This window comes from Protopterus annectens, chromosome 5.part0, assembly GCF_019279795.1.
Source record: "Protopterus annectens isolate FY-2018-M chromosome 5.part0, PAN1.0, whole genome shotgun sequence".
In the NCBI taxonomy this organism is placed as follows: domain Eukaryota; kingdom Metazoa; phylum Chordata; order Ceratodontiformes; family Protopteridae; genus Protopterus; species Protopterus annectens.
In genome coordinates this window covers 1,362,626,150-1,362,651,249 of record NC_056735.1, presented here as the reverse complement: position 1 = coordinate 1,362,651,249, position 25,100 = coordinate 1,362,626,150, and the positions used below count along the sequence as shown (strand labels likewise).

Genomic DNA, 25,100 nt, shown 5'->3' with positions numbered 1-25,100 from the left:
TAACATTAAATAGCTCAAGATGGACAAGGCTGCTGCACATGCTGCCTATGATAGGCTATTCTTCTCTTTGCAAATTATATTAAGAGGTTTGTCTAAACATGAGTTTAAATGGTTTTAGCACTGTACATTGAAAGACAATATTAAAATTAACTGAAAAAGACAAGTGTACATACAGGTGAAGATCTTGACAATTGGCATCTCGTATTCTATAATGAATGTATTAAGTCACCTCCAAAGTATTCCATAATGTAAACATTTACTAAGCTATGCCCTATAAAACTTACTTGACTTGGATTTAATGCCAATCAGCAAGTCATATAGCATCAGAAATACTCAGTCTAGGTATGTAAACTTCTCCTGCAACACTAACAGAATGGTTTGGAGGGAAAGGTATATCCTGCACAGAATTCCGCTGCTCTGGAACAGACTCCTCATCCACATGAAACAAAGTTCATCCCTGTCTATATACAAGAACAACTTGGATCTATGAATGGGAAACAGAAAATTCACCCCTGGACTGCCCCTGTACTATTAATAAACAGAAGCAGCTCCTAAAAGCTTTATTACACACATGGGTCCCCTCAAATTATCTATGGTATGATCCCAGTTATTCTCATTAGGAGAAATATATAATCATCAACCATGGGATGGGTGAGGCCAGTCTATAACCAAATGGGAAAGGTAATTTTGAACTCAAAAAGGCTAAATTGGCTAGGCTTAAAATGGCCAACAAGAGCATCTAACCTAGTACTTACCTATGAAACTATAAGAGTTGCTTATCAGAGGAGCAGAGGACATGTTCTGGAAGGGAGTGGCTAAGTATGGGGCCAATAGTTGAGCAGGAAGGAGGTTTGTATGTCATAGTATGTGCAAGAAGAAGTTGATTATAAAGTACATGGTGAGACAGTTCAAGATTATGTAATGATTTTAGTCCAATGCAGTGATGTGAATTATATGGCAGGATGGCTGCAAACATTAGTACTTTGTTGTAACATAACTGAAGCTGAGACATAAGGGATGTGTGTATATTGGTATGATAATGTGAGGCATAGAGTAGAGTGGGAAAGTGGTAGGCATATGGAGAGGGAAGGAGGGAGGCACATGAAAAGGGAAGGAGGGAGGCATGTAGAGAAGTAAGGAGGGAGGCATGTGGAGAGGGAAGGAGGGAGGCACATGAAAAGGAAAGGAGGGAGGCATGTAGAGAAGTAAGGCGGGAGGCATGTGGAGAGGGAAGGAGGGAGGCATGTAGAGAAGTAAGGAGGGAGGCATGTGGAGAGGGAAGGAGGGAGGCACATGAAAAGGAAAGGAGGGAGGCATGTAGAGAAGTAAGGAGGGAGGCATGAGGAGAGGGAAGGAGGGAAGCATGTAGAGAGGGAAGGATGGAGGCATGTGGAGAGGGAAGGAGGGAGGCATGTGGAGAGGGAAGGAGGGAGGCATGTAGAGAAGGAAGGAGGGAGGCATGTAGAGAGGGAAGGAGGGAGGCATGTGGAGAAGGAAGGAGGGAGGCATGTGGAGAAGGAAGGAGGGAGGCATGTGGAGAGGGAAGGAGGGAGGCATGTGGAGAGGGAAGGAGGGAGGCATATGGAGAGGGAAGGAGGGTGGCATATGGAGAGGGAAGGAGGGAGGCATGCGGAGAGAGAAAGAAGGAGGCATGTGGAGAAGGAAGGAAGGAGGGAGGCATGTGGAGAGGGAAGGAAGGAGGCATGTGGAGAGGGAAGGAGGGAGGCATGTAGAGAGGGAAGGAGGGAGGCATGTGGAGAGGGAAGGAAGGAGGCATGTGGAGAAGGAAGGAGGGAGGCATGTGGAGAGGGAAGGAGGGAGGCATGTGGAGAGGGAAGGAGGGAGGCATATGGAGAGGGAAGGAGGGAGGCATATGGAGAGGGAAGGAGGGAGGCATGCGGAGAGAGAAAGAAGGAGGCATGTGGAGAAGGAAGGAAGGAGGGAGGCATGTGGAGAGGGAAGGAAGGAGGCATGTGGAGAGGGAAGGAGGGAGGCATGTAGAGAGGGAAGGAAGTTGGTAAAGAATTGTTCTGGTCTGTAGAGCATCCCAAGTCCTTAGTGCATTTTTTATTTAGTTTTGGACATGAAGATCACATTTTAATTGAGCATCTATTATGATCCCTACTATCTTGCTGCATGAAACAACATCAATATCCGTGTGACCTAATGATGGTATTTCGAAGAGTTCTTTTAAGGATATAAGAGATTTAGAAGTATTTTTTGATTGAGAAAAGGTTGGTTGTCTGTTAGGCAGCTTTCAGTGGCATTAAAGGCAATCTGAGTTATTGTTTGTAGAGCAAGAATCGTATCACCTCTGCAGATAACAGAGGAGTCATCTGCATACTGTATGAGAGTGGCTTACTATGAAGATATATAGAGATCATTCATTTTATTTGTTTATTTGTTTATTTATTTACTTATTTGATATTTGTTTACTGGGAAAATCCGACTGGGCAGAAGCTCATTTTCAGTGGAGTCAAAGTGAGAAAAGCTTCATAGTATAATTTGTAAAAAATGTATACAAGATTTATGCAGAACTATGAATATAACATTAGTTACACAGATTAAGACAAAAAAGTCTTACAAAAATTATATAAATATATATATATATATATATATATGTATATATATATATATATATATATATATATATATATATATATATATATATATATAGATATAGATATAAATATATATATATATATATATACATATATATAGATATATATATATATATATATATATATATATATATATAGATATAGATGGATATATATATATATATATATACATATATTCAGGCAGGAGAGTAAAGGTTGACATTTTTAGTCACAGTTCACAGTTTTGGGATAGTTAGAGGTTAACAGTAAAAGAAAGAGTAAATTCTGGGTTAAGGAATTATAGAAAGGAATGGTTGGAAAAAGTGAGTTGTGCAGGAGGGGTAGAAATGAATAGTCTTCTAGTACTGAAGACAAGCAATAATACAGAATATTATGGTGACATGGAACATGGGCAGATCCAGTTATTGGATAGGTGAACTTTAGCTTAGACTTAAAGAGATTGTAGTGTGGTATAAGTCTGACGGATTCTGGAATATTATTCCATGCCTTGGCTACCCAGTGAGAGTACAGACTAGTCCCGTTTGAATTTTGAGGTTTGTAAATGGATAAGAGATGCTTGTGAGAGGAGTGTAGGTCACAAGAAGGAATATAGTGTTGAAGTAGTGATGATGAGATGTGTGATAAAAGTATTTTGTGTGTTAGTGTAAGTTGATTAAAGTAAGCAAATGGAGTAGTTCCATTCAGTTTCGGGATTAGAGAGCAGAACAATGGTGTCACTAGTGAGCTTGGTGTGTCCCATATTTAGCTATTTTATTATAACTTTGGCTAGCCATCATATTGAGGGAAAATTGGAGATTAGACAGAACAGGGGAGGCATGTAGAAGGGAAGGTATGAGGTAGGTTGTGGCAAGGATTTTTCTTGCAGAGTTGTAGATAAACTTCTTAGCCCTATGCAACACTCTTAATTTGTATTGTTTTTTATGTTTTTGCTGATGTATAAATCAAATTTAAGACTGTTGTCAATAGTTAAACCTAAGAGTTTTATGTCTGTAACCACATCAATGTTAGTATGGTTAAGACAGCTAATGATGATATTAGATGTGTCTGGGGAAGATTGTTTGGGTTAAGAATAGTAGAAGTTTAGTTTTTCTGGATTAAGCAGTAGGTGACTGTTAGTTAGCCAGGACTCAATAGAACTAAATGCTTCTTGGGTTAAGCTTTGTAGAACAGATACATTTCTGCTGGCGCAGATTAATGTAGAGTTGTCAGCATATTGAATTAGGGTGGCTTGCATGGGCCAATATTAAGCTGGTTAATACAAATGTTAAAGAGGAGTAGAACAAGTATTGAGCCTTGGGGTATGCCAGTGTTGACTGGTAGGTAAGGAGAGAAGTTGAAATTCCATTTGACAGATTGATGTCTGTTGGAGAGATTGTTAGTGAACCATTGTAGGGATCTGTTGGAGAGATAGTTAGTGAACCATTGTAGGGATGTTTCAGTTAGCCCCAGAAGAGACAGATGGGATAAGAGTTTGGTGTGGGATTCAATATCAATGGCTTTGAACAGTTCTAAGAGCATAGATGAGACAATGTTCCCTGAGTTTTGTTGATAGTATCAGTAAAGTATAGCAGAGCAGTGATTACGCTGTGTAAAACTGTGTTTGTTGGGAGACAGATGATTGTTGTCAAGTAGGTATTGGTGAAGTTGTATACATTTTTCAAGAAGTTTTAAAAGTGGTGACAGAATAGCAATTGGCCTATAGTTAGAGATTTCAATTGAGGTGCCACCTTTGTGGAGGTGAAGAATGAAGGATTTTTTTTCTCAGGGAGGGGACATAAGCTTCCTTGATAGATCTGTTAATCAGTATTGAGACAGGGTAGGCAATTGGGTCTGCAGCCATCTTTAGGAATTCATTAGGAAGGCTATCTGCAGAGGTGGAGCATGGCGTGAACTTAGGAAGGATTTAATGAAGGAGGTGGGAACTGGTTGAAGTGAAAAACTGGAGTGACAAGTGACAGGGTGCTGAGAGGATGTCACAGGGGATGGAGGGAAATTGTTAGTGATGGAGGCTATGCTATTGATGAAGTAGGAGTTAAATTGAGATGCTGTGTCAGGGGGTGAGCTATTACAGGAGGGTTGGGGCGATGACAGATTTCCTGGGTGAAAGATTTTTTTGATAGTATGCCAAAAGGTTTTTGGGTTGGAATACTGCTACTGTTCTGGATTTGCATAGAATTGTTTTTTGTCTAAGTTAACCTGTTTCTTTGCTAGGTTACATTGTGCTTTAAAATACTGGAGATTATTGTGAGTTTTATCTTGAAGGTAAGTTGTCCAAGCCTTGTCTCTTTTTTGCATGAGTGATTTGGTATGGGCAGACAGCCAGGGAGTAAAGTGAGATTTGACTCTTTTTTATTCTGGTGAGAGCTAATCTATCTGAAGTATTCAGGAATATTGAATTAATATATAAATAAATATGTTGAAAGATAAAGGGCTGAGGGTAGAGCCTTGTGGTACACCAGTGTTAACAGGCAGGATAGGGGAGTGAACAGGGAACCATTTCCCTGCTGACAGACTCAGATAAGTAACTGAAAAAACAGTTGAGAGTAGTGCAAGATAGACCCAGGGAAGACATTTTTAAGAGTAGTTTGGAATGAGAGACTGTATTAAATGCTTTGGAATGGTATAAGAAGAGAGAATAGACTACTGTACTGCTATTTCTGGCCTTGATCACACTGTCCAGGAAAGCTGATGGGGCAGTTTGTTGTGCTATGGGCTGGCCTGAAATCATGCTGAGTTGGAGTAAGTAGATTTTCCTGAAATAAATAACGCAGGAGTTGTTTGCAATGAACTCTTCCAAAATTTCAGAGAGGAAGGACAGGATAACAACAGGCTTACAATTAATTCTTTCAGTGGAGCTACTACTTTTATGGAGTGGAATGTTGAAACATTTTTTTTCTAGAGCACTGGAATACAACACTCTTGGATGGAGCTGTTTAATAAAACTGAAGCTGGATATGCTATGGCACTGGAAGCAAGTTCCAGCATTCGATGGACGATTGTGAGCAGATGGATAGTAGGTGTCAAGGAAAATCTGGAGGTTTGGGAGTTATAAGGTTGTACTGGACTGCTGAGGGTTTTGGATGACTTAAGGGTTAGATTGAGTATAGATTCAATGAAATGGGATTTGAATTTTGTGTGTAGGGGAGAGTTGTTTAGGTAATGGTTAGAGGTTTAGTGGGTACCTGGATGTAAAATTTCATTTATTGTAGTCCAACATTTAGGGTTAGTTTGCTTTGTTAATTTGAGGGTCTGAGTAATATTGTTCTGTATTGCTAATAATTTGATTTTCTGTATTCATTTGAAGTTTTTTGTAGCATTGTACACTAGCAGGGGACTTGTGTTTTTGTCATTGTCTATAGGCCATGTCTCTGTTTTGTATTTGGATTCCGTTGGTATGGGATACTGTGGGTGCATTGTTAATTTTCACTTTTTTTATTTCCTAAGGAAGCGAGACTGTTCAGAGTGTCTAAAAGTAGGATTTTAAATTTGTGGATGGCATCATCTAATGATAATATATATAGAGAGATACAGTTAGGATGTCTTTAAAAAACATCAGGATTACATTTTGTAAGATTGTGGCATTGTTTGTAGGAGGATTGTTTGATGTTTTGAGTTGGATTTCTCAGGACCACAGTGGGTTGGTGATCACTTAGAGAGTCTGGGAGATTACCAGGTGAGCAGTAGTGATTTGTGTGTGAGACAAGAATCCAGATGAGACTGGTTCCATCATTACTTGTTTCTTAAAATGAGCATGGGAGAATATTAGTTGGATAAAGCTGAAGATGTTAACACTAACAGAGGAATGATCCCATATAAAGTTTTGCCAGTCAAGATTGACATAACCAAGTATAATAGCTTCATAGGGAATATTAGTTGATGTATTATGGAGAATATCTTCCAGAATAGTGATATTTTTTCCATGTGGAATATAGATGGCAATAATACACAATGTTGATGGTTGTTAAGTTTTACTAAGGAAATGATAAATTATGCATTATGTAATTTAGGTGGAGTAGTTGGAAAAGATGAAAGAGTTAGAGATTTGGGGTACAAGATGGCCACACTTCCTGCTTTTTTATATCATATTTAGTACACCATAGCTGGGAGGAAAAATATTGGTATCTTTTATTTGGGGTTTGAGCCAGGTTTCAGTAGTAACAATGATATCAGGGGATTGTTGTGTAATTTATGAATGAACTTCAGGTACTCTATTTAATATACTATAGGTTTTAAGGACAGAATTGTTAGATGCTTAGTAGGTACTGAAGTAGAGTTGAGAGAGGAGAAGGATAAAGATGTGAGGAGGTCAGGTCTAGGGTTAGGGTGTACATCACTGGGTTTTGCGTCTAAGGTGATGGTAGGGAAATATATTGAATAGGTGTGAGGATATTTTCACATTTATGAGTGTAATATTATCTTGAGGAGGTGAGCAGGGATAGTAGATAAGACTAAAGGTTGGATGGTCACCAGATAGTGTGTGAGAAGTGGTATAGGAGTATGAATACAGGGGAGAAACATATTTAAGTGTTGGGGATTAGTGAGTGGGTAAGTATTGTTATATAGGTGGAAAATAAGTGGTACAACTATTATACGAGGCTTGGGTATAACAGACATGGATAGTAGGAGAAAGAGTAGCTTTGCAAGAAATATTAAAGAGTGATGACTTTTATTTAGAGGTAATTAGAGATTAGGTAGAGTGAAAAGATAGGATTGATATTACTTTGGGAGTGATGTATGAGTACATGGAATTGAAGTTTATAGGTTCAGTTATATAGGAAGGAGAGGAACTATATGAAAGTAGAAAATATAGGTGATTGTTAGAGTTGGACAGGGATAGTTGTGACTAAATATAGAATAAATGTAGAGGAGGAGTATGTGGGTGGGAATTGTGGGTAGGGTAGGGGTGCAAAGTGAGCCTAAGTATAATGAGGGCAAATGGAGGAGGGCAAGCCCTAGATGGTTGAGGGCCAGCTACAGAAATAATCTTTGAAGGGCATCTCTTTAAAGGTGCACCTGAATAGGTATCTTACGCTTCTAATGACCATTTATTTAGTATTGTTACTGTGTTCCTATATGTATTTATTTTTTATAGGCTGTACAGTTGATGGCATTTATTTTCACTGGAGTCACAGGCAGAACAGTTGCAAACATGAAGTACATTACAGCATGCAGTTTCAACAGTCTGAAGCCAAATAGCATCCAATCACTTTACTAATTTAATAAGGTCATGCTACTACAAACAAAACTATTTCCTGACAAAATCAAGACTAATACACAAGAACCCACAGAAAATTTGATAAGATACTTAGCAAGTCTCGAGACATGGCCTAAGATATTGCAACTTAAATTCAGTTTCCTGGCAAAACACTTCACATCATCTGTGGAATGAAAAGCCAGTAAAGGAATACACAGTTGAATATGAAGCAGTGGCAATGATAAACGAGAGAAAAACAGTGTGGGCACTTTACTTGTATGTAAAGACTGAAATGCAAACAGTATGTGGAAGTAGCAGCTGTAAACCTCACAGAATCGTATATCAGCAAAGAGAAATGAAAAGCAATTGTCCTTCTATATGTAGATGGTTCTGCATTTCTGGAAGGTTATGCCACCTATGGTTTTCCATTAACTCATCAGATATTATCAACTTGATCCCATTCTCCAATGCTATCTTTCCTAGCTATACTTTCCTTTCTGAGACTTTGCTGTGAGGTCACCATGCATGTGGTTACTGTGCACTCCCTTGTAGGTTGCTTCCCATTTCCATATGTTTGTCTGACCATGGAGTTAATATATTTTAATATGGAGGCAACCTCATTCACACAAAAGGGTGCTGGGCAGCTTTCTCCTTGGATAAAATGATTATAGTTGGTATGTAAGAGGACTGGGAGTTCACTTTTTGTAGTGTATCCATTGTGGAGCTCTTACCACATACCTTCAAAACTGGCCACACTTTGTACAGACATCTCTAATATTGGCTCACAGTTTATCTCGGTCCATCCTAAACTTGGGAATTTTTTTATCTGAGAAAAGGTACTACAATACAGTCAGTAAATATTGAGTCATTACCACTACAGTCTTTTTTGATTTAGAAATAAATGTCAATTCACATAGGATCATAGGAAGTTACTAGGCTATTGGCCCTGAAACCCTTACAAGCCTAGCCAAGAATTTAGCCCATGTTCTGACAAGTCAGCACCCAATAACCCTATCCAGCAGAGACACAGGTGGCATCCTAAGGGTGTATTTTCTGTTTCCCATCCAGTTATCCAGGTTGTGCTTAAAAAAGGTTAATGATGTACTCTGCTTGATGTGGAGTGAGAGTTTTCCACAGAAGGGGGTGTCTCGGGGGGAGAAAAATCTGTCCCACCAACAAGTGTTATTGATTTCACAGACCAGGTTGAGGTCACGCATGGAGCTTGACTTGCGGATATGCAACCCCAAAAAGTTCTGGTCATTCATAAATAAACTCCTACATCCTGGCACTAAACCCAACCCATGTCCACACCCCGATATGCCTCCTGAACAAATACCCAGTATTTTTAACACCTACTTTATAGACGCCATTGCCAAGATTACTGCTTCATTCTCCACTCCTCTCCTTAATATTTCTACTCCCACAACTACATCATCCCACTTCCCCTCAAAGCACTCCTCTACCCCTACTAATACATCACAAATCTTAGACAATTTCTCCCCAAGCACTAATACCCTACCCTCAAATTGCATATAACAGTCCCCGCATTCACAGTTCAATTTCTCTTCCATTCCCACCTCCTTCATCAAAAATCTACTGTCAAAATTAAAACCAGGTTCAAACTCAGCCGATAAAATCCCTGCAAAATTCCTTAAACTCAGTGCTGACACTGTAACCTTCCCCATTAGTATTCTGATCACTAGATCAATTCTTGAATCTTATGTTACCTGTCTTTGGAAAAAAACAATCATCCTCCCTCTTCATAAAGGTGGTCCCTCAACTGAAGTCTCCAACTTTCATCCCATTGCCATACTCTGCCCTATTTCTAAAGTCGTTGAAAAATGTGTGCATAAACAACTTCTTGACTATGTCCACATATAAACCAGTTGACACCATCTCTCACCCTAGCCTCTTATCTCAGGTAGCTAACATTGGCTTTCCCCCCAGGCAGTCAACTGGTTTCAAAGCTATGTCTCAAACAGAGAGCACGGTGTAAAGCGGCACAATTCCATTTCACCCTCTCTTCTCAACCACACAGGTGTCCCCCAAGGTACCATCTTAGGACCTCTACTCTTTAACATTTTCAATAACAATCTCCACTTGGCTATCTCACAGGGCTCCCTTGTCCAATATGCAGATGATTCGACCATAGTCTGCTCTGCACCAAATGCTACAATTCTTTACCTAGATACCCAGGCAGCCTTTTCCTCTGTGGAAACTTGGCTACATACTAATCATCTCTCTCTTAACCCACAAAAAAAACTAAACTTATTATTTTCACACTCACGACACTATCCCATATAAATAAACCCGACTTCAACATTTATTCTCTCAACACTACAAACATTTAATTAGTGGCCCACACCAAATTGTTAGGAGTAATAATTGATGAAAACCTCAGATTTGATTTACACATTCAAAATAATATATCTAAGACCCATAAGAAGCTAGGACTGGTCTACTGACATAGTAAATACCTTTCCCTCCCTTCCAAACTAACTTTAGCACAAGCATTCCTGTTACCTTCTCTAACCTGCGGTGCTCCACTGCTCACCAATCTGCATTCTTCCCTACAATTAAAATTATAAACATGCTACAATAAGATTGTTAAATTTGCTACAAACCCCTGCCACTCAACTCATCACTGCGTTGCCCTAAAAAAGATACAATGGCCTGAATTTCCTCACTACCTACTATTCCTCCAGCTTACAGTTGTTCATAAACTTATTTATAAACATCAACTCTGCCCCAAACTAAACTCAGTACTGACCCTCTACAACCCCACTAGGCCACTACGATCTGAGCAACAGCTTCTACAAGTCCTTAAACCTAAATTACCTGCAGGACAGTTACTATACTCTTGGACCATGGCTAAAAAATGGAATTCCCCGCCTACAGCCATCTGCCTTCAACATAATCCTAACACTTTAAAACTGCTCTTCAAAACCACTTCCTCACCAACTGGATATGTAACTGCTCTATTTCAACTTCTGCCATTACCTAAATTGTCCTCCCCTAGCTCCTGCTATCTGTTATTCCTTGCACTAATATATTCTACCATATTCCCTTTTAAACCTACCTCTATTCTCTACCATCATGCCTCTCCTAAACAACTTCTGCCTCTTCTTGCCTGCTCCCCTTAACTTGTAGTCTAACGTCTGCATTTTATTTAGTACTGTGACTCAATGCTTTCAGTCAGTCTATATTTTATAGTCCATTTATTCCTTGTATTATCTAAATCCTATTGATGTCGCTCAAACCAATACTCCATTATTGTAAATATGTTTACCTGTATGATAGTACTATAATCCTTATGCAACTATTTGAATGATTTTTTGACCATGTGTTGCTTATGTACAATTTTGGAGCTTTTCTCCCTGGGCCTCTGCCGAAAATGGCATTTTAATGGCCCAGTGGACTTTCCCAGTAATCAAATGCCAATAAATAATAAAAATAAGTAATATGTAGCAGCCCCATCAAGTTGGGGTCTGAGATTGCTTTGTATGCCAGACAGAGGTCACCTATGAGAAGTCTGTATGAGACTGAGTAGAGGGACAGAGCCTTTAGCCTATCTATGTAGGGTAGATGTTTGAGGCCCTGGATTCTCCTGGTGAGGAACCTCTGTGGTCCTTCCAGTTGCTGGATGTGTTTTGTAAGGTACATGCCGAAAAGGGCATTGTACTCAATAATCTTATAATGGAAGAATACAGGGATGTTAATGACCACCTTGTCCCTGGATGAGATACCCTTACTAATGAGGTGGGGCATGTAGAAAGCTTTCTGTACAACAGAGGCAATATGGTGGTCAAAAGTCAGTTTGCTATCAACCTGGGTGCCCAAGTCCCTCACAACTGATTGTGTGCTTAGGACCTTGTTATTAATGTGATAATTTGTGGGAATGTCACTCTCCTAAAAGGATGATGACACATTTTTTGGCATTCCGTTTGAAGCCATGTTTCTAGTACCAGTCATTTGTTTGGGTGAGACCCTCTTGGGGATGTCCACATCACTAGGGGAATTTACAGCACCCAGCTTGCAGTCTTCTGCAAACATGGTCAGCCATAGCCCATTGGTTTTGGCATGCACCTCAGAAAAGTATATCCCAAACAGTAGAGGCCCCAAGACCAATCCCTGGGGTACACTGCTCATTACTGGTCGACTGCTTGAGATGGCTTTCCTTATTTTGACTAGGTGGGTTCTATCAGAGAGACAGTTTGTTACCCCTCTGGTAACATAGGGATTGATGCCTAGTTGAGAGAGTTTATCTATTATACCCAAGTGGGGAATAGTATCAAAGGCTTTGCCCAGGTCAAGGTAGGTGGTGTGCACCATCTTCAACTCGTCCATGCCCTTGGTGACTGTCTCAAAGAAGTCGAACAAATTTAACAGGCATGACCTATTCTTGATGAAACTAAACTGTGTGGGATCGAGTGTTTGGAGGTTGCCAATGTCCTTGTTAATGAGGTCCATAATAATCCACTCCATGGCCTTGCAGATCAGGCAAGTTAGACTGATGGGTCTATAATTTCCTGGATCAGTGGATTCTCTACTTTTGAGCAAAGGGATGACAGAGGCTGTCCTTCACTCAGCTGGGATGAAGCTGGTACTCAGGCTTTGGTTGAAAAGGGTGCCTAATGGTGCTGCAAGTTCCTGCCTGAGTTCATGTAGGATACACCCTGGGATGTTATTGGATCCTATGTTGGCTGTATTTTTTATCTTTGTGAGTGCAATGATGACTTGTTTCCTAGAGATAAGGAGAGGGGAGCAGGTGCTGGAGATGTCCTGATTTACTGATGGGATGGACAGAAGGGAGAAGTTTTCACTGAACCTGTTCGCCAGCAAGTTGGCTATATCTACGGTGTTTGTGTATGTGGTGATCTTGACCACCAGTTCTACACAGATCTGGGTGCTTGACTTGAGATTGTGGACATAAGCAAAGAAAACCGGTGTGATTATCTTTAGTAGATTTGGCCAGTTTGGACTCGAAATTTGCTTTGCAGGATTTCACTAGTGCTCTTATTTGCTTGTTCAGGCTAAGGAGAGATTGTTTCCAATTAGACACATGCTCCTTCTTGGTCCTGGACAACAATTTTTCCTTTTATTATAGAGTTTATTTATTGAAGATGTCTACCACACAGGTTTATTGCACCTTCAGGAGGATGATTTTGTCCTGTTGCGTATACCTGATTCAATGCAGCTATATAAATTTAGTGCAAGTTTGGACATATGTGCTCATTCCTATGGAGGGGGTGGGGGTTGTGATGCTATTTATACCTTCCCTCTGGAGGTTGTTATCAACTTTGGAGAAGTTTTTTGTTTGACCCTATTGGGGGGGGGGGGGGTTGTGGGAGATGTTGACTTTGAAGGTGACCACTTTGTGGTCGGATCTTACCAGGGAGGATGACACTGTAGGGATGCTGCAGTGGTTACTCATGTTGATTAATACCAAGTCCAAGATATTTTCACCTCTTGTGGGGGTGTCAACTAGCTGGTCCAAGGCATTTGCAATGACGAAATCAAGAAATCTCTGGGCATTTGTGTTTTGGCATGAGTAGTTCTTCCTATCTATGGCTGGATAGTTAAAATTGCCCAGGATCAGAGTAAAGGGTTGAATCCTGATAGATTCAAAGATGTCTAGATAGATGGATTGGGCATCTTGAGTCAAAGTTGGGGGCCTGTAGCTAACTATGATTTGAATAGGTGTCCTGTCAATAGTTAACTACAGCTGGAGTGACTCCTGTGTGTCATACTGTTTGACCAGCCTGGAGGTGTGTATATCTTTTATATATATTGCTACTCCACCTCCTTTTGCTTTGCTGCCCATGGTTTGGTGTCTGAATGAGTAACCTGGTATGGCTGGGGTGCTCTCGCAGCTTTGAACCAGGTTTCTGTCACTGCACAAATGACAGCATCTTCCAAGGTTAAGAATGCTTGCAATGTGTGTAGCACCATGACTTTTAATTTGCATTTTGATTACATTTTCATGTTGGTTGTTTTGATCTCATAGCATTACCTAAAAACGGTACTATGGGGGAGGCAAGATCCTTTGCCAGGAGCCTGAAGCCCAAGGTAGACAGATGCAGGCCCTCTCTAGAAAGCATCCTGGTTTGTCACTCATGTCTTCCCAAGCTGTCAAGTACTGGATCTCCTTAGAATGACATCAGAAACTACTAAGTCAATTGTTAAAGTCAATAATTTTCTGTTTGCATTGAGGCATCTTTCTGGGTGATGATAGAATACTGTTTATGGCTAGGAATATACCTGCTTGGGACACATATTCAGCAAACTCGATCATGTCTCTCTTTATATAGTCCAGAGAGCTACATCTCAAGTCATTCACACCAACATGGACTATGACAGAGTCATAACAGTACCTGTTGTTGAGAGACTTGAGTGCATGGGTGATATGGCGGATTCTGGCACATGACAAACAACTAACTGTGACTTTCTCCTTATCCAGCCTGGTGATGGGCACATCTGTGTGTCACATAATGGAGTCTCCTATGACTAATATGACCTCTTTTTTATCATCTTCCTAAGTTAATAGTACCAGTATTAAACAAGTGCTCCTAATTTGAGCTATGTTTTGCAAATTATTTGCTTTGTACCTAATACTGAAGGTAAAAGTTTGACAGCTGTTCTTTACCATCATAAGCATGTAGGCACAGGGGATGCAATTCAGAGAGACAGTGCAACAACTGGTACTCATTCCACAGCAGATGACACTTCAAAAGCAATCAGAAGAGCTTAATATGGATAACCCTGCAGAAGTAAGGGAAAGGGAACATGGCTGAGATGTTTAAGTACTTTAATGATATATATATATAAAGTGAAGTGTGTACCATGTGATTAAAAATATATACAGAAAGTACCAGTGTGTATCATTTGCTTAAAAATAAATCCAAGAGATACATGATAACAACAGGGCACAAGGTGAAGGTGCAAGGTCAAGGACTGAGGGGATTGCTTAGGCAGTATTATTTCACTGTAATGTTGTAGAGTGATGGGGACAGTAATGATAGACAACAGGAATCATGAACTGTTAGGAGATTCAGATTCAGTAATTCAAGAGAAATTCTCTTCTCATTCATTCATTCATTCATTCATTCATTCATTCATTCATTCATTCATTCATTTTTCTGATACCCACTTTATCCTGCTCAAGTTTATGGGAGAGCTGGACCTTGTCTCAGAATTGAATAGGATAAGGCAGAGAACTAATCATGGAAAGGATGACGGTACGCAGTCCCCCTGCCTCACACACACCTCGACATACGATATACGTGCCTAAGGGTAATTTGCAATATCACCTATTCAGTTACATCATGCCTTTGGGATATGGCAGGAAACCATTGCAGCCAATGAAAACCGCCATAGTACATGGTGAGGGCATAACAATAATTTATACTAGGGGAGCATATCAATCTGTTAAAGGCAAATTCAGAGAACAAAAAGAAACCAAAGCCAGTTTGCCGAGACTGCCTTTGATGAAAGCATAGATTGCCTTTTTCTTCACTGATGTATGACCTCAGAGTTGGTATAAATTATTGTGCGTGTGTGTGTGTGTGTGTGTGTGTGTGTGTGTGTGTGGGGGGTTCGATGTTCACTGAAGAAGGTTTTGTTGAAATGGTTTTAGTTTATCTGCATTTCATCAAAACCGCCTTCAATGGATCAATACAAATCCTTATAGTAGGCACCCCAACCAAGAAGTGAATCAGAGAACCAGGTTCTACAAAACAGAAGTATTAACTGCTGTACCATTGCACTGCCACCTAAGGCAATAAAGAGAGTGGAGGTATAAAGAAAAACATGAGAAATAATCTGCTCTTTGTGTAGTATCAGAAACTTTTCCAGGATGCAGGGGAACAGCAGACTCTGACGAATATGTGGTTTGTATCTGCCATCTATTTCCATGAGCTTGAGTAATATAAGCTTGTATGCCTTTTCTGTAGTGTTTTATTTCTGCTACAAAACAGTCTAGTATCTTACTCATATCTGCTTCAAACCATCAACCTCTTGAACAGAAGCTGCACCAGGTTATGTCAAAATGTACTTATTTTATTTATTACATTTTGGTAAACTAGGTTAATCCTACAGGGTAGAGCTGATCAGTAGTGGGGCCTGGGGGAAAAGTCTCCACAGCTGCAAAGGCTTTGTCCTAGAAAAAATAATTTCAACATGTAACACAGTTAATCTAAAAGAGTAAAGTAAACAATGATATGTTAACTGAAAAGAGAGATACTTTTATGTGTTAGTCTTGCTTGCATGGTAATCTATCATTTGTATCATGTATTGCATTTAAGTTTGACACTGCAAATTTATTGTTTCTGAGTTCCCAAGAGAGTGCACACACACAAACATGAATAAATACATATGCACATACACACACACACACACACACACACACACACACACACACACACACACACACACACACACATATATATATATATATATATTTATGTAACCACAAGCACATACAAACACACACACACACACACACATATGCCTGCAACATGCATGCATGCACGCACATGTACATATAAATGCACATAATCAAACACAAACACAAGCACATATAAAAAAACACACAAAAATGTGCACAGCCCACAGCCATGCACACGCACACACACACACACACACACACACACACACACACACACACACACACACACACACACACACACACACACCTCGCACAGGTGTAGCTAGGATGGAATGAAGAGGGTTCCCTAGGCATAAGATGTCAAGGGGGCATGATCCTTATTACTGACATTCAATTTCTGAATGTCAGTGATGCATTTGCAGAAGTGCTTTAGTGCTGCTTATGTGATTTAGCTCATTATTGGTATTCAGAAATAAATACTGACGGTTTATTTTTGGTCAGAGCTGACACTTTCAGTTCTCCATGTTAAGTGAGGCAACCAGTTAGGTACTAATTTAAAGTATAAGAAGGTTTTTCTGGACCTCATCTTATATGTAGTGTGCTTTGTCTGTGTGTGTGTCTCTCTCTTTTTATGTATATATATATATATATATATATATATATATATATATATATATATATATATATATATATCTGGCTCCAAATAATCCAAACAGCATAAAGTTCTCCTACTGGCATGAAGGACCAATCATAAAATGAAAATGTTGAGTAGCTCTATTTTATTCAGCACAAGCGCTTTCACAATAGCTTCATCAGGTGCATACAAAATGAACTCTAAAAGACACACCTTATGTAACCATTAAAAATCATATGACACCAATTAAAAGTTAAAATCAATGCTTCTTAAAGTAAAAACAGCACAGAATAAAAATGATAAACTTCTTGCATCATTGTTTTACCTATTTAACAGTCTCTTTTGCAACATAGGTTTCAATGGTATATATTCATTAAGTCCATGCCCAAAATTGGCTCTAAGTCTAACTATCCACTGTGCCTCTATTTCTTCTGTTCTAGCCCTGATATTACCACGCCTAATATTTATATAATTTCTACCCAACACTCTAAAATTAAATATATGCTGTGAGTCTATACTATTAACATGCTTAGCTAAGGCATTTATAACATTCACTTTCTTAATATTATAAAGATGTTCCCTTATCCTTTCTCTAAGACTACGATCAGTTTTGCCTACATAAAACTTATGGCATACACAGCAGGTAGCTAAATAAATCACATGGCAGGTGTCACATGAGGCTTGGACCCTGATACCAAAAGACTCACCAGTATCTGGATGTTTAAAAGAACTATCAGTCGAAATATACTTACAATGTTTACAATGCCAACATGGTTGTGTGCCAACTGTCGATTGTAACACATTATCTTGTTTGTTATTATATAACCTGTTTTTCAAAGATCTCTTATTTCTAAATGAAAATTGTGGTTTATTACCTACTATATCCCTGACATGTTCATCTGTAACTAAGATATCCCAATGTTTATTAATGACTTCAGTATATAAAGAAACATCTCTACTATAACTGAAGCACATTCTAAGCTTATTGTTGCCACTATTTCTTGTTCTATGTGCTGGATTCGAAAAGTAGGGTTTAGCCGTAGTATCCCTTAGTCGCCGAACTGAAATAGAATTTTTATTTATTAAACCTACCTCATAACCTCTTTCTGCTAATTCAGATTCAGTTGTTAACATTTGTCTTTCAAAATCCTCTGTCTTAACTCTCTCTATCATTGACTGTGGAATTTACGCTTGCGGGAGTGACCAAAGTAAGTGTATGAGTGTCAAAGTCACGTGGCCAAGTAAAGATATTGCCGGCTGCAAAATCTTTACGATCCCTTTGAAGCTTGTAATATTTCACCAGGTTATTTAGAAAGGAATCTCATGTTAATAACCTGCTTAATAGGGATAGTATGCATCCAGAATTTACCTTTACAAATGTTGCTAGAAATCAATTCTTTAGAGCTTCTAGGTTGAATGTTAAGACAGAGGATTTTGAAAGACAAATGTTAACAACTGAATCTGAATTAGCAGAAAGAGGTTATGAGGTAGGTTTAATAAATAAAAATTCCATTTCAATTCGGCAACTAAGGGATACTACGGCGAAACCCTACTTTTCGAATCCAGCACATAGAACAAGAAATCGTGGCAACAATAAGCTTAGAATGTGCTTCAGTTATAGTAGAGATGTTTCTTTATATACTGAAGTCATTAATAAACATTGGGATATCTTAGTTACAGATGAACATGTCAGGCATATAGTAGGTAATAAACCACAATTTTCATTTAGAAATAAGAGATCTTTGAAAAACAGGTTATATAATAACAAACAAGATAATGTGTTAAAATCGACAGTTGGCACACAACCATGTGGGCATTGTAAATATTGTAAGTATAGTTCGACTGATAGTTCTTTTAAAAATCCAGATACTGGTGAGTCTTTTGGTATCAGGGTCCAAGCCTCATGTGACTCCTGCCATGTGATTTATTTAGCTAACTGCTGTGTATGCCATAAGTTTTATGTAGGCAAAACTGATCATAGTCTTAGAGAAAGGATAAGGGAACATCTTTATAATATTAAGAAAGTGAATGTTATAAATGCCTTAGCTAAGCATGTTAATAGTACAGACTCACAGCATATATTTAATTTTAGAGTGTTGGGTAGAAATTATATAAATATTAGGCATGGTAATATCAGGGCCAGAACAGAAGAAATAGAGGCACAGTGGATAGTTAGACTTAGAGCCAATTTTGGGCATGGACTTAATGAATATATACCATTGAAACGGTTTGCTATCATTATGTTGACATGCATTAGCACGGCTATGAAGTATTCGAACATCAGATGTTCGAATACTTCATATTACGGCAGGTGACATGAGCGAAGGTTTGCATTGCGAATGAACTGTGCATTCGCAATTCTAACTTTCGGTCATGGGAGGGGATCGCGGTACAGTGTGGTTAGGGAAATGCATCCCTTTCCTCACTGTAGTGCAATCTCGGAGTTGGAATATTAAGTTAGGGGGGGTGCATAACTGTGTGTTCGGTTAGGTTTGTAGGTGATTATGGGAAGGGTGGGAGTGCTGTGTATCGCCGTAAATGTCGCAAGTGACATTTTCGACAATACACCCTTGTTTTCGAGTTTACTATTATTCGAAAATGTTCATTTTCGATGCATAAATTCGAAAATAAAGACATTATTTATTTTTACTTTCGAATTTATGATAGTAAACCCATTGAAATCTATGTTGCAAAAGAGACTGTTAAATAGGTAAAACAATGATGCAAGAAGTTTATCATTTTTTTTCTGTGCTGTTTTTACTTTAAGAAGCATTGCTTTTAACTTTTAATTGGTGTCATGTGATTTTTAATGGTTACATAAGGTGTGTCTTTTAGAGTTCATTTTGTATGCACCTGATGAAGCTATTGTGAAAGTGCTTGTGCTGAATAAAATAGAGCTGCTCAACATTTTCGTTTTATGGTTGGTCCTTCATGCCAGTAGGAGAACTTTATGCTGTTTGGATTATTTGGAGACAGACCTTTGCTATTGTTTTTTTATATACTCTTCTTTTTCTTCGTGTTAAGCAAAGGTGCAGAGTGTTTTTCAGGTATCAGTCTTTTTCATCATATACATATATATATATATATATATATATATATATATATATATATATATATATATATGTGTGTGTGTGTGTGTGTGTGTGTGTGTGTGTGTGTGTGCGTGTGTATATATAGATATATATATATATATATATATATCTATATATATGGAGAGATACAGATATAGACAAATAATTCAGGACTTATTTTTGTTGCTGTGTACAGAGAGAGAGATAGACAAACAGTTCAAAATTCAATATTTTTGTTTGACATTTGCTGCTGTTGTACATTGTGTTGACTCTGTAGAGCAAAATATCATAAAATTGAACTAACAAAATTTAACAGCAGTCAAAAGGTTATCATGAATATTGCCAAAATTGCAGCCACTGTACAGAGTGGTAAAACAAATAAATAATTCAGAAATAAAATGTGATGTGATATATATATATATATATATATATATATATATATATATATATATATATATATGGGAACACTTCACATAATCGAATTACTGAAATCTCGAATTTCATATGGTCGAAACCATATGATCAAGATTTCAGTAAATTGAATATGTAAAGTGTTAAAAAAATAAGACCTCACTTATATTAAAACGTTACGTGCACACAGAGGAAAGGATTCCTGTACGGTAATGTTTTTATCTTTTCTGCAGTGTTGACAGGAAGTGGGAAATCTCCCTTTTTGCGCTTCCGCAAACAGTGCAAAATGGGAGATTTCCCTTTACCCCACTGCAGCACGATCTCGGAGTTGGTATATTTAAGTAGGGGGGTATGGGGGCACAGCCCCCATATAGTGCAGGGGCAAAGCCCCCCTGCAAAAGCAGTGTTTGAGTTTTTTTTTTTTACGGTTTCATTTCAGAAGTTCGAGTTTCCAAAACTCGATCTTTTGGTCTAGATTATATAAAATTCAAGATTTTGGGGATTTGAGCTACTGAAGTGAATATATATATATATATATATATATATATATATATATATATATATATATATATATATATAGATGTATTTCAGTAGATTGAACTTTTATAAGTTCGAACCACATATGGCTGAGACCATATGTTCGAACTCATAAAAGTTCGAACACTGAAATAAAAACACATTAAACAAAAAATCACAAAACTAAACACCCCCCACACCCCCCTTACTTAAATATACCAACTCCAAGATTTCACTACATTGTGGAAATGGGAAATCTTCCCTTTTGCTCTGTAGGGAGATCTCCATTCAGTCCGATCGAACTTTTACAAGTTCGAACATATGGTCTCGGCCATATGTGTTTCGAACTTGTAAACATTCGCTCGACTGAATGGGACCCATATATATATATATATATATATATATATATATATATATACATATATATATATATATATATATATATATATATATATATATATATATGGTAAAGCAAAAATAAATAAAGTCAATACACTAAGAAAATTATTTTTTATTCAGACAGTTATTGCAATAAATACATAAAGTATGCACCAGGAATTGTAAAAAGTACAGGCTCAGTGAGCACAATTGTTTAATTCCCTGCCTTTAGTTACTCCAGTAGTAATGTGTTTTTCTCTATTAGTCATTGATTATAGAACTTATAACAGCCATTTTAATATTTCTAAACATTATATCCTCTGTTTTGGGGCATTATGTAACTGCCACAATGTTTTAATATGTAATGCAAAACAGAATCGAATGTCTTTCTATTACAATGTCATAACTACTTAACCAGACAGATGATTGTACATAAAAAAGTCAGAAACATTCTTTAGTGCATTTAAACAGACCATGGAAGAGTTCCATACTATGCCAATTCATCTGAGTAGAATTTATTGCCACATTCTTAAAATGTGGCTTAGTTTGTTTCTGCAACATTCACAAAGGCACATTATGAGTCATACCTAAGACAGAAAGAGGTCATCACTTATCTGTATACATCCATGTCCAAAGTAATAAAACAATTATCTCTTTAATCTCAATAGTAACAATACTAGTAATTGAAAATAAAACTAAAGAAGCTCATAGCTGAAAGAAATTCTACAAAAGATTTGTATAAAATATCGATTACATATTTGCTTATTACATGCAGCATCAGTATTTAATTGTACCCCCTTTATACTAACTGAGAGTAAAAGCATATTGTCTCAATTTTAATACTCTTTTGGATGTTTGCTTCAGACATATTTGAAAGGATGCAGAAAAGGCTCACCCACTTTACCAATGACAAAAAAGATAAGTACCCCAGTGGTAGATGGGGGGGAGTAATTAAGGATTTAGAAAGACTAAACATGTGGACAGGAAGATTGCATTTTCATGCCTTAATTAAGTCAGTTATAAGAGTGCCAGATACAGATGAGAACATTGATATTTACAATTGTTTGGTGATTGACAAGGAAACCCGTGTTTGGTGGATGTTCTCGGTTAAACACTCATAAATGATTGAAAAGTAGTAATTTTTTGGCATAATGAAAGTAAAGTGGAAGTAATTTATCATGGATGGATTTGTTTTAGTGGCAACATCTACTTTTTTTGGCAAAGAAAATTGTGTTTGCATACTTGCTGCAAAAACATGCCATCAAGGGTTTAGAAAGCATTGAAGAAGAAAGTAGACTCGAAACTACTATCTTAACAGCCATAGTGCAGGTGTTAGAAGAGTCCATTTTGTTGGAATTATGGAAGATGTACAATAATGTTGAAGAGCTTCATAAAAATGTACACAGCTGACATTAATGCGGAAAGTCTAACCTTTGGTCAAATAGATACCATCTTGATATTATAGGGAAAGAGTAACTTTGAAAGAACAAGATACTCAGCTAAAAATTTTTACTTCAAAGATAACAGAATTGGAAGATAATACAAAAAAGAAGGAATTTATGCATAGTCAGAACCCAAGAAGGTTGTCTGTTTTATATGACCAGCAAGTTGTTAGAGTAATAGAATTGCTGGGTAAATGGTGTTAATTTGGAGAAAGCATATAGTGTTCTCCAGCCCATTTTGGAATGTATAGCCAGACATTGAAAAATCACAGTAGTTTTGATATTAAAAGTGTATTCTTAATATGCCATGGGTTTTTTGAATAAAAATAGATAAAGTTAGTTGATTCTACTATTTGGAGTTGTTTCTTTTGTGCTGCTCCTTAAATGTCACTTCAGGCAACTTACACGGTGCTTCCATAATGTTAAATCAGTTTCACAAAGAAGTATTGTATTAACTATTAAACTTCAGGTAGTACCAGTAATAAGTAACTGGAAGGACTTGGGAATCTGTTAATGTGTGGAGTCTATTTAGCATAGTTTTTAGATTGAGCCTAGCGAGGGTCGGATAGGATTGCACTGAGGTTCAGGTTATTTATCGGTGTAAAGTATTATTGTATAATGTGGGATAGTTTCCAATAGTGTTCGACAGGGGGGTTATTGTTTATGTCATAACAGGGACAAGAGAGTCATTTACATGAGAGATTTGTAGTACAGGATTATATAAACTACTGTGTTCTCTTCCCACTTATTGGCATGGTGTGTCTGCTGGATAGTGTTACAGTAAGTGAATACAATGAGTTTTCCATAAATACAAAATCATTGTACCTTTCAGATTTTTATGTCAACTCAGGATCAAATCTATATCTTGAAAGCTGTGATTTTTGTCTTTTAAAAATGTAACTACTTCTCCTTTTAGAATACTGGATGGGAATGCCAGCTATGGGATATGATATTGGTTTGCCTATTGTATCTGAAGGATTATTTCCATTCATCTCAAAGGTTTAGTATTTTTATAGTTACTGATGTTATTCCTTGTGGATTCCTTGTCGGGGATGAGTATGCTTAAGCATGCATATTTCTTTTAAGTTTGCAGCTTTTTGCCCCATGGGATGTGTTAAGATGACCCTGGAATTATTGGGTTTATAGAGCTGACAACAGCAAGCTCATGTGAAATGGGTATTGTAAAGAATGGCTTTATTTGGTATCAATGAACATAAAATATATTACTGCTATAGAAAATACTTTGAGCAGATCACTGAGTAAGAGAAGACTCTACATGCCCTCATGAAGCTGGGCACAAAATGAGATCAATTAGTGCTGTGTTCCCACATGAATATAAAACCTTTCTTTACCATTGAGTATAGCTGGCTCTTTTTTAGATTTATCCATGTTCACAAATAATGAAATGGTAACAGGTTTAGCATTTCAAGCAAGACAGTAATGACTGTCATAATACTTATTGATTGTTAATAGCATTACTGTTTATGTTTTAACACAAGTAATAGTACTATCAAACAATGTCATCAAATGTTGATCGGTGCTCCATGAATGTGAGCGACAGGTGAATGGGAAGACTCCATTAGCATTATCTAATGATAACAACCTGCAAAATGCTTTTATGTAAGTGGACATGATGTTTTATTATTATTTTCTTTGTAAGATGAAGTGACTCAATGAAATTCATTGTAGGTTAAGCATAGCTGCAAAATGGATTTGATTAATTTGAATTTTATAATGCATTGGAGTGTTTATTTTTTTATGAGGTAGGGGACTTTGGATCATTGTAGATGAATATTGACTGCCCCAGATGTCTCCTTATCCACCAGATTTATTAGGGTCTCCTTTGCTCCCCCAGATTAACTCTAACTTGGTATAGTAAGGAGTTCATGGCACCCATCTGAGCACATACCTCTCCCCAGGGAGGCACCCATCCTTTTCTTGCCAGTGCCTTGTTTGCCCACTCATTTGCCCACTCTGCTAATTGAATACAGGTTTCCTGGGCTATAGTTAGACCTTTATCCCTCTATGCCACAGTGCTGGCTAAAGTGTTCAATTGTTATTGATATGACAATACCATGGACAATAGGCAAGCCATATGACCAACATCTGAACCAGGCAGCATGCTAATTTATGAACACACATCGATATGATGAATACACAATTAATAAATTTGTTATATGTTCAATCATTACAGTTTGTGACATATGACAATGTAATATATGTTGCAATAACACTATTGCATGTGTACAACCGTATGCATTATCTATCTAAAATTAGTACCAGTCAGTAGCCTGAAAAATGCAAACACCCTGATGATGCTCACTGATCATCAACTGTTGCCAAGAAATATCTACCTGCACAAGTGTCAGCACACCTAGCCTATAATTGTGTTTTATCAAAACTACCCAAGGTGCTGTAGGTAGATACAGTTCCAATGCTGAACTGAA

General features: G+C 37.8%; 1 long non-coding RNA gene across 1 annotated transcript in view; it reads left to right on the top strand.

Annotated features, from left to right (window-relative positions):
- LOC122801672 overlaps positions 1 to 25,100 on the top strand; it is a 1,066,872-nt gene that overhangs the window by 38,973 nt on the left and 1,002,799 nt on the right. The window lies entirely within an intron of this gene.